Source organism: Macrobrachium nipponense, chromosome 41 (genome assembly GCF_015104395.2).
Source record: "Macrobrachium nipponense isolate FS-2020 chromosome 41, ASM1510439v2, whole genome shotgun sequence".
Classification (NCBI taxonomy): Eukaryota; Metazoa; Arthropoda; class Malacostraca; order Decapoda; family Palaemonidae; genus Macrobrachium; species Macrobrachium nipponense.
The window spans coordinates 14,050,027-14,065,631 of record NC_061102.1 but is presented as its reverse complement, the minus strand read 5'-3'; the positions used below and the strand labels follow the sequence as shown (position 1 = coordinate 14,065,631).

At 44.5% G+C, this 15,605-nt stretch overlaps 1 protein-coding gene across 3 annotated transcripts in view; it reads left to right on the top strand.

Moving 5' to 3' along the window:
- Positions 1-15,605, top strand: part of LOC135212528 (deoxyribonuclease TATDN1-like) — a 118,730-nt gene that overhangs the window by 100,410 nt on the left and 2,715 nt on the right. Inside the window, exon 8 of one of the 3 annotated variants that reach the window (XM_064246055.1) lies at positions 2,618-5,411. The exons of 1 other annotated variant lie outside the window; for it this stretch is intronic. The gene's annotated coding sequence lies outside the window, so the exon portion shown is untranslated. Of the gene's footprint in view, positions 1-2,562; positions 2,585-2,617; positions 5,412-15,605 lie in introns of those variants that run through there. One more of the 3 variants, XM_064246057.1, reaches the window with a different exon arrangement.

The window sequence follows — 15,605 nt, the reverse complement described above, 5'->3', positions numbered from 1 at the left end:
AAACTCCGACAATACCACTGCTCTGGCTTATGTGAGAAAACAAGGAGGAACTCACTCTCTCGCCTTATACGAACTGGCAAGAGATCTTCTGATGTGGGCAAATCAAAAGAATGTAACTCTGCTTACAAAGTTTGTCCAAGGGGAGAGGAACGTGAGGGTGGACAGACTGAGCAGGAGGTTCCAGGTCCTTCCAACAGAATGGACCCTCCACTCAGAAGTGTGTCAGAGTCTTTGGTCTCTTTGGGGGAAACCTCAAATAGACTTGTTCGCCACGTTCCTCTCCAAGAGGATAGACACATTTTGCGCTCTAGTAGACGATCCCAGAGCTTATGCAATAGACGCCTTTCTCCTGAACTGGTCAGGGCTAGACGTGTACGGTTTTCCCCCATTCAAGATACTGGGGGAAGTAGTCAGAAAGTTCGTGGCCTCAAAGGGGACAAGAATGACCCTGATAGCCCCATATTGGCCATCCCGAATTTGGTTCACAGAGGTAATGGAGTGGACGGTGGACTTCTCCAGATCTCTTCCAGACAGGATAGATCTGCTCAAACAACCCCACTTCGAGAGGTACCATCAAAACCTACCTGCTCTTGCTCTGACTGCCTTTCGACTATCGAAAGACTTGTCAGAGCGAGAGGGTTTTCTCGCAAGGCGGCAAGCGCAATTGCCAGAGCCCGCAGATCATCTACTATGCGAGTGTACCAATCTAATTGGGAGGTGTTCAGAAGTTGGTGTAGATCGAAGAAGCTGTCCTCCTCCAATACCTCTGTGACCGAAATTGCAGATTTCCTTCTTTTCCTGAAGGAAAAATTGCATCTTTCTGTATCAACTATTAAGGGATACAGGAGCATGCTTTCGGCTGTATTCAGAAACAGAGGATTAGATTTGGCCAATGATAAGGATTTACACGATCTTATTCGTTCCTTCGAAACGTCAAAATCAATAGAACCCAGAGTTCCGAGCTGGAATCTGGATATGGTCCTGAAATTTCTGTCTTCTGAAAGGTTCGAACCACCTCACACTGCTTCCTTTCGGGATATTACAAGGAAGTGTCTGTTTCTGCTGTCTCTCGCTACTGCGAAAAGAGTCAGCGAGCTGCACGCCCTTGAGTCACGAGTTGGTTTCAAGGGAGACTCTGCGATTTGTTCGTTCCAGACTCTCTTTCTTGCTAAGAATGAGAATCCCTCGAATCCCTGGCCCAGGAGCTTCGAGGTAAAAGGCCTGACTAGTCTGGTAGGCAGAGAAGCAGAGAGGTCCCTCTGCCCGGTCAGAACGCTTAAATTCTATCTGGACAGAAAGAAACAGTTGGGGGGTTCGCAACACGGTCTATGGTGCTCAGTAAAGGACCCCAAAAGACCGATGTCTAAAAATGCCTTAGCCTTCTTTGTAAGAAGCGTTATTACTGAGGTGCATAAGAACTGCCCAGATGACTCTTTTAAACTATTAAGAGTAAGAGCTCATGAAGTAAGGGCAATCGCGACGTCTATTGCGTTCCAAAGAAATATGTCTCTCAAGAATATTTTGGATGCAACTTATTGGAGATGCAACTCAGTGTTTGCATCTCATTACTTGAAGGATGTGCGCGTTACGTATGAGAAATGTTTTTCTCTAGGTCCGTTTGTGTCAGCACAGACGGTTCTGGGTACAGGAGCGAGCACCAATCCTTAAATAAGTGTACGTAACCCTCTTGTCGGATACGTTCTTGGTTTCCTGTGCAGGGAAGTGTCAGATGTCGCACAGGCGGCCTTCGCTTCTCTTCACTAGGAGATTGAGTGGTAACTGACTTTTAGAGGGGTACAAAAATTTTTTTTTTGTACTTTCGTGTGTGTGTTATCGAGTTTTTGGTTGTTTGCTAAGAGTTTGGGGATGGCTCTTGGCAATCTTAGAACTAACACAGGTGTTAGGATCGGGTGATCGGGATCGGTTGTGTGCTCCTTAAAGAAGGCGTGTTGTCATATAAGCGGATTAGCACCCATTGACAAATGCCAGTTAGGCTCTGCCGAGTAAGTGGACAAGACCCCATCGACAGACCCACAAGAACTCTTGGCCGCAGATCACTATCTCGCTAAGGCTCTTGAGGTGAAGCAGACTCCTAGGCAGTAGCCACGAAGTCTTCCACCTAATAAGGTTGGAACCAAGGTCTATAAATACCTACAACATATGTTGTTTACCTGTCTATTCAGTAGTTAGCTGTCTCTTGCCCTCCACCAAAGGGTGTCAATCAGCTAAGTATGTATCTGACAGGTAAGTTGAATGTATGAAAATGATATTGTTATGATACAATAAAGTTTCATACATACTTACCTGGCAGATATATACTTAGCTATCGACTCCGTCGTCCCCGACAGAAATTCAAATTTCGCGGCACTCGCTACAGGTAGGTCAGGTGATCTACTGCCCCGCTCTGGGTGGCAGGACTAGGAACCATTCCCGTTTTCTAACAGATTTTCTCTTCCACCTGTCTCCTGCGGGGAGGCTGGGTGGGTCATCAATCGTATATATCTGCCAGGTAAGTATGTATGAAACTTTATTGTATCATAACAATATCATTTTACTGTACAGGATGTGAAACCATCACAGCAGAAAAGCTTTCAATAATAATTTTGATCCATTACAGCGGACCCCCACCTATTCATGGTTCAGGATTAACAACTTCACCAATTCACGGATTTTTCCATCGAACATATATACGTGTACAGGCAGTCCCCGGGTTACGACGGGGTTTCCGTACTTGAGACGCGTCGTAAGCCGAAAATCGTCGTAAGCCGGAACATCGTCAAAAATCCTAAGAAAACCTTACTTTTAATGCTTTGGGTGCTTTGAAAACTATGTAAACTGCATTCTTATGGCATTTTTCATCAAAAAAACCTTCAAATATTGATTATTTGGCCTTTTTGGTGTCATATTTCATCTGCCAGATGAGCGTTGTAGGCGTTGTAACCCTGGAAATAATGTCTGATGAATATAATTGAAAAGCTTCGTAACCTCGGAACGTCGTAAGCCGAGACCGTCGTAACCCGGGGACTACCTGTATACATATTATTCAGGGACAATTTTCCTATTTGCAGAATTTTTCATAGAGAAATGTGCACTAACTACTGTATTTTCATATCATTTTTGTGACTAAAATAATTTTGTTCATAAAACTGCAGGCAGTTCCCAGTTATCGGTGGGGGCTCCATTCTCGGTGGGGTGCTGATAAGCGAAAACCGCCATTAGCCGAAAGTCAGCGAAAATTCGGTTAATGCTGCCTCTGTTAGGTATTTTATGGCACCATAACTATTATCAGCATCTTATGGCACCGATAATTGAAACTTGGCCTATTATGGTGCCATAAATCGCCGCGCCATAAAACAGGATGGCCATTAACCAAGTCCACCGATAACCGGGAACTGCCTGTTTTAAAGTAATCAGTCATAAGCGTTCTTAGTGTTTTTAGGGGTGGGAGGTCTTTGATGTTTGAACTCTTAAAATAGAAAGCTATTAGCATTTTTAGAGGGATGTCAAGTATTTGCAGATTTTGGTGATTCTCAGGGGATTGTGGCACCCATCCCCCACAAATACTGGGGCGGTTGACTGTACGTATTGTTTTTACTTTATGAATACTTTAGCTGTAAAAAATGCAACTACCGAGTTGAGCAACTAACATGTAGAAAACTGATTCATTATAAATCAAAGAAACAGGTTTACCAGACATTGCCTTTAAAAATAAATTCGATCGTTTAACATGAATATGTTCATAGCCTTTCAAAAGTAATTTTTCTAATAATAAAGGAAATTTTTTTAAAGATAGAAAATTACATAAAATCTCTCATACAAAATTAAATAGTTTCAGGTTTAGTTTACTATTGTGTGACTAGACATAGTTAGCAATAATTTGTTTCTAATAATGACTTTGCTTATATTTTAATCTCATAATTTGAAACAAGTAACATTTGAAATTAGTAATCATTTTCATAACACGTACAGGTATTAGAACAAATTTTGTCAGCGAACTAACATTAGATGCATAGAATCATGCCTTCTGAGGTTTTTTTTATACTTTTTTGTTAATGTCATACCATCATTACTTAAAATCCAGTTGGATTTATTTGTTACAGTTCTTTTAATTGTACTAGAAAAGATTATTGTATCGTGCTCAGTTTAGCTTCAAGTAAAATATGTGATAATTTTATCAACCAGATCACTAACATTAACAATTCAAAATGCCATTTATATATGCAATGAAATCTGTGGATGTGCTTGTAATTTTATTACTATATATATATACTACACAACACAAAAGGATTTTATCTGATGTACTAGGGCTCCTTACAAAGAAAGTTATATAGTTATACCTCATGTAATGTTGTTAATTGGTTCCAAAACATGTACATAATTCATTTTGGAAAACAACTTGAATAAATCAACCAGCTTAAGAATAAACATTAATCCCCTATAAACACCCCATAAATGTCATTTATAGCATTGTTATATAGAAATTAAAAATCATTGTAAAGTTGGAGATAACTTTGTTACTCTGTTGAAGTTCTCTATTAATAAAAGTTTAGTATATTTTAATAATAAGAACTACAGTATAGTCAAGAATTAGGAATTCCAGTAGTGCTAAGTCTAATCGTAACAATTAATTGTGTGGATGGGAGACTTGTATAGCCTTTTTTTAGATTGATTGATGCTCTTGTTATTTTTGACTAGTGGGGATATTCTATTTAATGTCCATTCTATGTATCTTTAGAGTCCATGAAGTTCCTATCCTAATATGGACCCTTGTAACTTAGTTTCATTTCTAGATATTGATACTGATAATAATGAGATTCATTCCCAGATATTGATGCTGGTGATAATGATGATAACAGTGGTACTAAATCAATTATACATTTAGATAGTATATATTTTATCCCTCCTTGTCCTTACTTTATATTAGAATGCAGTTCCACTGAATGTAGGTCTGGAGATACATGGTGGGTTTGTTGAAATTACTGTCAGCTTAGGAATGAGTAATTATAACAGTATTTTAGTAAGTTTGTTTATCCCTCCTTGAAGACTAAAAAAAGTAATGGAGACATTTGAAGATATGCTAGTAAGTTGTGGAAGCCACATATGCAATAAATTGGAAGCAAATGGGTAAAACATGCCAGAAATAATAATCAAAATGTGGAAAGGCATGGACAGCTCAGATGAATGTGAAGAGGTTGCTTCATCATGGAATGATGAGGCCATGAATATTAAGGGAGTGCTGCGGGAAGTGTTTGGCTACCCAAACATAACATCTACCTTTATGAAAGGAAACATTACCCATGGGAGATCCAAAAAATTTTAAACCAGTGTAGGTTTGCAAGTTTCATTTCAGAGGAGGATGGAAAACCTCCCATTATGAATTGTATGGGGTACAGATGCGCATATCACACTGGAACATTTTGTCTGTATAAGGACCCAGGGAGTTTTGGACCAGCTTACTTTGTATGTTAAAGTTTAAAGATGTGGCATCCTCTCATTGTGAATTGTACAGAACATAGATGGGTGTGGACTTTTGGAGCTCTCCCTGGAGCTTGGGTATTCATGAAGATGCATCTTAGTTGGGAAAATTTTTTAATAATTTTTTGAAAAATGAAGTTTGCTTTAAATTTGTATTTTCAGTTCCATATGGCCCTACTCTGTTATATATTAGAATGGAGGTCCGAATAGTCCTGAAGAAGATTGCATGTGGTTGAAACAGCTGTCAGTTTAGGTGTGAAGACTGAAAAAATCCTAGAGATTTGAAGATTTGTCTGTAACTTTTGGAAGCCACATGTACATTAGCACTGAAGAAAATTAAGTTTTGGCAGGAAGTCATAACCAGAATCTGGTTAGGCATCACTAAGTCAGATCAATTTGGAGAGAGTGCTTCATCATAGAATGAGAGAGACCGTGACTACAAGGGAGTACTGCTGGAAGTCTTTTGCCACCCAAACCTGACATCCACCCTTTTAACAGGAAGATCAGATGGAAACCAGCATAGTTTGTAGGTTTGACTTCAGAAAAGGATGGAAAGCCTCCCAAATTGAACTCTATTGGGCACACATGTGGTTTAGTTGGGGGAAATATTTTTGCCTATGTTAGAACCCAGGGTGTCTAGGACCATCTTACTTTGCAGAATTAAATTTGTAGGGGCTTGGATTCCTCTCTGTGCAAGCTATGCTGGAGCAGGGGTAGCTGGGGACTTTAAGATCTCTCTCTGGAGCCAGGGTATTCATCAAGAGGCATCCTGGCCTGAGAAATTTGTTAATCATTTTCTTGAACAATGAAGTTTGTGAATCTGATTTTCAGGTTTTTTTATATAATTTTTTTACCCTGCACATGTGTATACTGTGTAAGAATGCAATTCCGAGTAGCCCTGAAGAGGTCCATGGATTAGTTGAAACAGCTGTCAGCTTAGGAAAAATGATATAGCAGTTTTGTTTATCGCTCCTTGAAGACTGAAAAGAACTGGAAACATTTGAAGATTTGCCAATAACTTGTGAAAGCCATGTGTCCATTAGCTCTGAAGAAAATGAAGAAAAGATTGTACCAGAGAGTCATAATCAAAATGTGGAAAAGAAAGGCATGGATAGCTTAGATGGATGTGGAGAGGCTGCTTCATTATGGAGTGAGAGAGACCATGACTAAAAGAGTGCTGCTGGAAGTGTTCAGCTGCCCCAGTTTGACTTCCACCCGTATGATGCACATCCAGATCAAATATCTTATTTCTGGGCTCAGCCTGTGTCACTCCGTAAAATAGGTTCCTTTAGCACTATTTCTAAGGTAAAATATTGCTATAATACCAGAAAAAAGCTAAATTGGAAATGCCAGATTATTCTGGCTCGCTCACCTTTATTATGAGGTGTCGGTATGGTTTCTGGGGCGAGTGAAACCATACCGACACCTTTATTATGAGGTGTCGGTATGGTTCTGGGGCGAGTGAAACCACTACCACAGGTTTCACTCGCCCCAGAAACCTGTGGTAGTGGTTTCACTCGCCCCAGAAACCATACCGACACCTTTATTATGAGGTGTCGGTATGGTTTCTGGGGCGAGTGAAACCACTACCACAGGTTTCTGGGGCGAGTGAAACCTGTGGTAGTGGTTTCACTCGCCCCAGAAACCATACCGACACCTCATAATAAAGGTGAGCGAGCGAAAAGGACCTGTGGTAGTGGTTTCGCTCGCTCACCTTTATTATGAGGTGTCGGTATGGTTTCTGGGGCGAGTGAAACCACTACCACAGGTCCTTTTCCATTTAGCCTCTTCCTACATCAAAAAACCTCAACTAGAGAGGAGCCGACCTAAGGCTCACTACTCGCTACCGTTACGGCTAGCGCCTCTGACGTCATTCCTTTGATAGCACGACCATGCTGCACACGTGTTTTTCTTTGCTGTGTTGTGTTCTCGCTTTGGAACCCTTATTTTTCAACATGGAACATTAAGCTGTTACTGCATCCAAGTTAAGTACTGCTATTAATAGTTGACACTATTAAGGGCTTCCCTTGGCACGATTAACCAAATTATTTAGGTTTTTATGAGTCGGCGACCCATGCGGCACCGGCCCCGCGCCACCACAGCGGCTCACTCCTTTGTGTTTCCTCGTTTCATGTCTCACGCGGTCTCCCATACCGTGTGAGCTCGATTATTTCTTAGCAGTATCTTTATATTATTACCTATGATGCATTTATTGACGTTTTAGTTCCCACACGGGGGATTTTATTGAGCACGTGTTCTCACTTCGTAGCCTATCAGCGCCCTACCGATCCAGTTTTCATGCATGCATGTTCCTTGTTGGTTAGGTTACCTTGTTAGGCTCTTTTGTATGGACCCTAGTCCTATTCTCAGTCCTAGCCAACCCTGGCCGTCTGTCCAGTGTTTATTCGTCACGACACTAGGCCAGCTGCTCGGAGTTACCAGGTCTTGACCACCCTTCCCGGTTGGTTCAGCCTAGTTCCTCCAGGACGTCTCGCTTTCTCTCTACCTCATTTTATTTCCTTTCCCCCCGTGTAAATTAAACTATTTATTTTATTCCATGTATGTGAGTCGGCTCCAGTTGGCCTATAGGCCTTCTTTTCGCCTGGCCTTCTTCACCACGAGTGTGTTCACACCCGACTGTGAGAAGTCCAGACGATCACGTAGTAGCCACCTCGCTACCATTCTCCTCTCCCTCCCTCCACATCTCCCACTTAGGTGGGGTGATGTCTCGCTCACGCTGTCGCTGGCAGCCGATCCGAGTAACCCTTCGGCGGATGGAAGGAGGTCCCCACAGGGACTCTCTGTGTGCGGGTGCTCTACCCTGCCGCTCTCACCCCAGAGTAGGGGGGGAGAAGCTCTGTTCGCCCTAGCCTCGGCCGGCCACCAGGCTCGGGGGAGCTCGGCTCTCCGGGTCCATACCCCTGCCTTTAGTCACCCCCTCCTACCCGCTCTGGCGGACACAGGATTCCAGCATAGCCGGACCCCTTGAGGATGGTGACTGCCTAGAGGCTCCGGCCTCATATTGGATTTTGTTATTGCATGTATTCTACTTGTATCATTTCTACCTTAGTTTAAGTTTACGGAGCCACCATGCTCCTCCGGGAGCTACTCCCTCCTTTTAGATAAAGTTTTTACGGCGGAGTTACCAAGCTCCGCCACCTTACCCGATCTCTTCCATCTTGACACCCGGTACCTGCTCGGACTACTCCTTCTCCGGTGTATGGCAGTAGTAGCTACCCCAAATTCAGTAGTTTTCTGTTCTCCGGTGTCACTGGAAACACTGTTAACTACTTACTACTAGCTCTACCGGACTCTTCGGCATGGTACATGGCAAAGAGAAGGCCGAGATGGGGGTAATTCTACAACACCGGAACACTCCGGTGTTATGGCATATCAACCACGGGCATAGTCCGAAAGGTTAACAATGGTACTCATGTATCATTCCATTTACAGGCCACCCATTGTATGGAGACCGGCTGCAACGCCGTCCTCCAGGATCCCTGTGGGCACGATGTCTGCCAGACCCACGCCACCTGCGCAGTCCACCTCGACGGATCAGTAGTGTGGCACCACGAGAACTGTGTCACCTGCTACGATCTCGTGGAATGAGTCTCCTCTGAGGTAGGTGACTCTCCGGTGTGTACATGATAATACAAGGTGGACCAATGTAATATATGTCATTGATATGCCTCTTAAGTTTAGTTACAATGTAATATGAGTTAAGTTTAAGTTTAACACTAACCCTTCTCTTACAGGGAGCTCAGTCAGTCTGGGACGCTGCTCTTTCCACCCTCAAGGTATGGGTGGGTGGCTTCGGACGGAACGTAGCCAAGGCAAACCCTTACATCCTCTCCCAAGAGATGGCTACTCTTATCTTCCCGGGGGGGAAGAGCACTGGCTACGTGGACCCCGAAGTGGCAGCTCCCCTGATCGCTTCAATTCAGGAAGCCGTTTCCCAGCCCCCAGAGGAGACAACTACGCAGGAGGTCACAGAAGAGGGCGCGGCACTGGGTCTCGATGTCGAGCCCATGACGGTGGACGGCATGGGCAACGGTAAGGATACTAGTGAGGTGAGTTTTGTAGGTGCTCAAGGCCTCCTCTTGAGCACATCTAGACCCTTTTCCCCTTCTTCTTCTACCTCCTTCCTGGGGTTCTCCGGGGGATTTCTGTCAGCCCGATCGAAATCTACCTCGGCGATCCCTAAAGTCAAGGGCAAGCGTGACTCTAAATCGCTGCCAAAGCCCCTGCTAAGAAAGCCAGGTACCAGCCAAGTCCATAGAGCCCCGGCTCACCATCCCGGAGCGGACAAGGTCAAGCATGAGTCTATCTCCAAAGGGTCAAAGACTAAGTCTTCTAAGGAAAGAGCTCACTCTTCCTCCGCTGACCCTGTGGCATCCACCTCCAAAGGAGCGAGACCAAAGGTACCCAAGGAGAAGGCAGAGCCCTCCTCCTTTGACCAGGAGGCATTTGCCTCCAACATGATGCAACAAATGGGCATCATGGTCGGAAACTTGGTGCAAACCAAGTTTCAGGAGATACTTGCCCACATATTCACCTCTGTAGATGCTTTGGGACAGTCCATCCAAGCCATCTCAGAGAGGCTGGTCACACAGGAGAACATAGTTGCAGGTCTCCAGCAAGGCGTAGCTTTGGGGCTTCAGCAAGCCGGTCAAGCAGCCCAAGGCTCGCTAATGCCGGACTCCACTCTCCCTCCCTTCCACCCAAGTAATCCATGGAGAGTGGCTTCTTATGCACCTTTCGTGAACGGATTGCTTACGATTGAGGGCTGCGGGACTCGAAGGATTGAGGACTTCGAGTTCCACCCGCCAGGGTTACAAGCCCCTTTCATAGGCTATGTCCGCCTCACGGAATCTGCCTTGATAAGAGAGGATAAGGTCCCAAAAGAGACAGTTATCCTTTCTCGGGACCAAGCACAACAAGCTTGGATCCGTAACCTAGAAGAATGGCAGTGTGTAAACACTAAGGTTACGGCTTTCCGAAGTCCCTTCACAATCTTCACTGTGGACGAGGAGACTCCCATCCCGTTCACATCTAAAGTGGCAGAACTCACTCTGCAAGCAGCAATGAGAGATGAGCCTATGCCACAGCTCCGGGAGACAGAACCGACCTCTCTCTTACTCCCCGGAACAGATGACCTTTGGGTAGACCTCCCAGCCACCTTTTCGGTTGGGAAGCTAAAACCTGACTATGCCATCTCTCTGTTTAGTGAGAGATTACCCAGGCTGTCTGATGGGCTCATCCAGACAGAATTCAATACCAGAACGCAACTTGCGAAACTCCCTCAACGCACTAGTCATGACAGAAGCAGCAGCTCTTATCTATACACAGGAACCGTTGTTCAAGATCATAGCTAAGGCACTATTGTCGATAATGCAATGTGACTTATATGATTTTGTTGTGGCTAGGAGGAATTGCAGGAAGCATGTACTAGCGGAATCCACAATCCGGCATGAGCCCAACAAACTCCTGGCCTCTTCAATCTGGGGATCGGACCTCTTTCCAGCCTCAGCAGTGAACGAGGTACAACATGAGGCTGCTAGATTCAACCAAAGTCTAAGAGTTCGGTGGGGATTGGTCTCCAAAAGGAAACCGGAGTCTTCCTCATCGAACCCCAAAGCCAAGAAGAAGCCTAGGAAGTTCCAGCCCTTCCAGACTCCTCAACAACAACAACCTTTGGTCCAGGCAGTTCCGGTTCCCCAACCATCAACCTCTAAGACCCAACCACAACAGCAGTTCGTGCTGTTGACACAGCCACAATAGCCGCAGGCTTCAACCTCTTTTGCTGTCTCCCCAGCCTTCAACCCGACGTTTGAAAGCCAAGCATTTCAGGCTTTCAATAGGTTCGGCAGGGGTAGCAGAGCTAGAGGCGCCTTTCGTCAGCGAGGCGGCGGAAGGGCTGCCAGCAAGGGCAGAGGTTCACGCGGAGGGCGAGGAGGTCGCCCCTCAGCAAAGCAATGATAACCTCCAGGTAGGAGGGAGGCTGTACCTCTTTCGTCAACGTTGGAGGTTCAGCAATTGGGCCCAAAGTATTGTGTCCAAAGGTCTGGGCTGGAGTTGGATCCAAGGTCCACCCCCACCCAACACCTTCTATCAGGAACCAACAGCGGAATTGGTAGAGTATGCCCGCAATCTCCTTCAAAAAGTAGTGTCAAGAGTCAGACATTTAAAATTTCAAGGTCGCTTGTTCAGCGTACCAAAGAAAGACTCAGACAAACGAAGAATAATCTTAGACTTGTCCCGTCTAAACTTATTCATTCATTGCGACAAGTTCAGGATGCTGACCATTTCGCAGGTGCGAACTTTACTTCCCCGTGGGGCCGTCACCACCTCTATAGATCTTACAGATGCCTACTATCATGTCCCGATAGCAAGACACTTCCACCCGTTCCTAGGCTTCAAATTAGGAAACCAAGCCTACTCCTTCAAAGTAATGCCATTCGGGCTAAACATAGCCCCCAGGATATTTACAAAGTTGGCGGAAACAGTAGTCCAGGAACTAAGATCTCAGGGAATCATGGTAGTAGCCTATCTGGACGATTGGCTCGTGTGGGCCACAAGGATCGAAGCTTGCCGCAAAGCAACCGCCACGGTCATCCACTTTCTGGAATACCTAGGTTTCCAGATAAACAGGACAAAGTCCCGGCTAACCCCAGCGTCCCGTTTCCAGTGGCTGGAAATTCAATGGGATTTGGATTCGCATACTCTATCAATCCTGCCGTTGAAAAGGAGAGAAATACCCAAGGCAACCAGACAATTTCTCAAGTGCAAACAGATGTCCCGGAGAAACCAAGAAAGGATCTTAGGTTCTCTCCAATTCGCTTCAGTGACGGACGTCCTGTTGAAAGCCAAACTAAAAGATATACACTGCATCAACAGGGGAGGTTCCAAGTCAAGCCACGTGAACCATGTCATGATAGCCATCTTTTCACTAGCAGGCAAGAACAAGTGGCACCTATCGGCCACTCACCTTGTGGGAGTAAGGAACGTGGTGGCGGATGCGCTATCACGTTCGGTCCCACTGGAGTCCGAATGGTCCCTGGACAAGAAGTCATTCAGTTGGGTCTGTCAGCTAGTACCGGGGCTTCAGGTAGACCTCTTCGCCACAGAGTCGAACCACAAACTCCCTTGTTATGTGGCCCCCAACCTGGACCCTCTGGCTTATGCCACGGACGCGTTGGCTATAGATTGGAATCAATGGAAGAAGATTTACCTTTTTCCTCCGGTGAATCTTCTCCTGAAAGTTCTGAACAAGCTCAGGACATTCAAGGGTCACATCGCTCTGATATCTCCCAATTGGCCCAAGAGCAATTGGTTCCCTCTTCTTCTGGAGTTGGGGCTCCTCCCTCAACGGATCCCCAACCCCAGACTATCACAACTAGTGCAAACGCGGACTGTGTTCGCTTCCTCAGGAATTCAGAAAGCCTAACTTTATGGACTTCATGAAGTTTGCAGCACAGAGAGATGCCGATATCGATCCTCAGAACATCATGTTCTTAGAATCTGATAAACGTGAATCAACCCTGCGTCAATATGATTCAGCAGTTAAAAAACTGGCTGCATTCCTGAGGGACTCTAATGCACAAACCATGACCACAAATCTTGCAATATCCTTTTTCTGGTCATTATTTGAAAAAGGTTTGGCAGCTAGTACCATTACTACTACCAAATCGGCTCTTAGAAAGATTTTCCAATTCGGATTCAAGATGGATTTAACAGATTCATACTTTATATCTATCCCCAGAGCTTGCGCCAGACTCAGACCTACTGAGAGGCCCAAGTCGGTGTCATGGTTCTTAAATGATGTTCTTAAGTTAGCCTCGGATACTAATAGTACCTCGTGTGATTATCTATCCCTACTGAGGAAAACACTATTCCTCATAAGTTTGGCCTCAGGAGCCAGAATATCTGAACTGTCAGCTTTATCTAGAGACCCAGGTCATATAGAGTTTCTCCCTTCAGGAGAAGTGTTACTTTCTCCAGATCACCAATTTCTTGCAAAAAATGAGGATCCATTAGATAGGTGGGCCCCCTAGAAGATTGTTCCGCTTCCACAGGACCCATCCTTATGTCCAGTCACTTCATTGAAAGCATACTTAGACAGGACTACCCTGATATCTTCTGGCCCTCTGTTCATTAGAGAAAAAGGTGGCACTATTTCCCTAAAAGGAATTAGACAACAAATTATATATTTTATCAAACAAGCCAACCCGCAGTCCTTCCCACGGGTACATGATATTAGAGCTATAGCTACCTCAATCAATTTTTTCCAACGAAATTTGAAGATCTGAAGAAGTACGTAGTCCAGCTTATGTCTCTCCTTTGCCTTCTCCTTCCTACTGGCCTCATTAGTATTCTAGCCCTAGCCCAGTTACGTCACAGTCGTACTGGTCCTTGGATGTAATATATTGTACATATTGATTATTTCATAAATGCCTTTCATCTTAATGTATAATTACAGTGATGATTTGAAAATTGTCTAGTTTTAAGGTTGTATTGCCATTATGTTACCTGTTTGTAACTTAATTTAGATTATAAGAAACTAACCTTAATTGTTTTTGATTATCCCTTTATAGATATTTATGTACTTCCTCTTCCCAAGCTTGGCGTTTTCTCTGGTACTATTTCACGGAGCGACACAGGCTGAGCCCAGAAAGGGATTTTGACGAAGGAAAAATCTATGTCTGGGCAAAGGACCTGTGTCGCCCAGTGAAATCCCACCCTTACCTTCCCCTCCCCCCCCCCCCCCCCCCCTGTCTAGGCCTAGCTTGGGTGCTATCTGCAGGAATGACGTCAGAGGCGCTAGCCGTAATGGTAGCGAGTAGTGAGCCTTAGGTCGGCTCCTCTCTAGTTGAGGTTTTTTGATGTAGGAAAAGGCTAAATGGAAAAGGACCTGTGGTAGTGGTTTCACTCACCCCAGAAACCATACCGACACCTCATAATAGAGGTGAGCGAGCCAGAATAATCTGGCATTTCCAATTTAGCTTTTCTCTGGTATCATAGCAATATTTTACCTTAGAAATAGTGCTAAAGGAACCTATTTCACTGGGCGACACAGGTCCTTTGCCCAGAAATAGATTTTTCCTTCGTCAAAATCCCTTTTTTTATTTCATATATGCTTACCGAAGGGGAACATACCGGGTGTTTCGAAATTAGAGCCCCCCCTCTCCACAGAACAAATGGAAAGTTATGAAGTTTTTTGCTATAGCCTATCTCCAAGTGCAGTGGTACCTCGACATACGAAAGGCTCAACTTATGAAAAACTCGACATACGAAAGCAAATACGAAGATTTTATTGGTCTACATACGAAAATTGTTCAAGATACGAAAGGTTGTTGCTGTAAAGTCCCGAGATTCGCCCGGACCACCGATAACAATTTTCAAACTCGCGCCCCGCCAACTTAGTAGACTCGCCACCATCCTCCCACTCTCCCATTGGTTCGTGATGCTAGTCACAGCCATAAGATCTTGCTCTCCTATTGGTCAGCATCTCTCCCATGATCCCATCATGCATCGTACGCAGCAGCGTGCTTTTTCGGCCACTTGGCGGCATCATCGGTATCGTAAGCACAAGGAATTAGTTCATTCTATACGATTTCGTTTATTAATGTAAATTCGTTAGTGATTTCGTTGTAATACTACTTTATCGTGTTGTGTGAGAACTTTACTTCATACGTATACGTACTACATAACTTAATTACGTTCAGTATACAGTGGTCCCCCGTATTCGCGGGGGATGCGTACCAGACCCCCCCGTGAATAGTTAGTATCCGTGAATGTTTGGAACCCCTATAAAAATGCTAAAAACAGCCTATTTTGTTAGTTAAAACTCAAGAAAAACCACTCAAAATTTTCATACTTGGTTTTTTAATAGTTTTATCACAAAAAGTGCATTTTATGATGAAATTGATAAAAAAACCCCAGGAATTTGTGGCTATTTCTCATAGAAAAATACTGCAAATTTTCTGCGAATAATGCGGGGAACGTTCCCGAGAGAAATCCGCAAATGTGTGAGTCCGCGAATCCGGAGAACGCAAATACGGGTGTCCACTGTATACATAGTCATGGGTCCCAAGAAAGTTGAAGTAGGAAAGAAGAGGATGCTTTCTTTG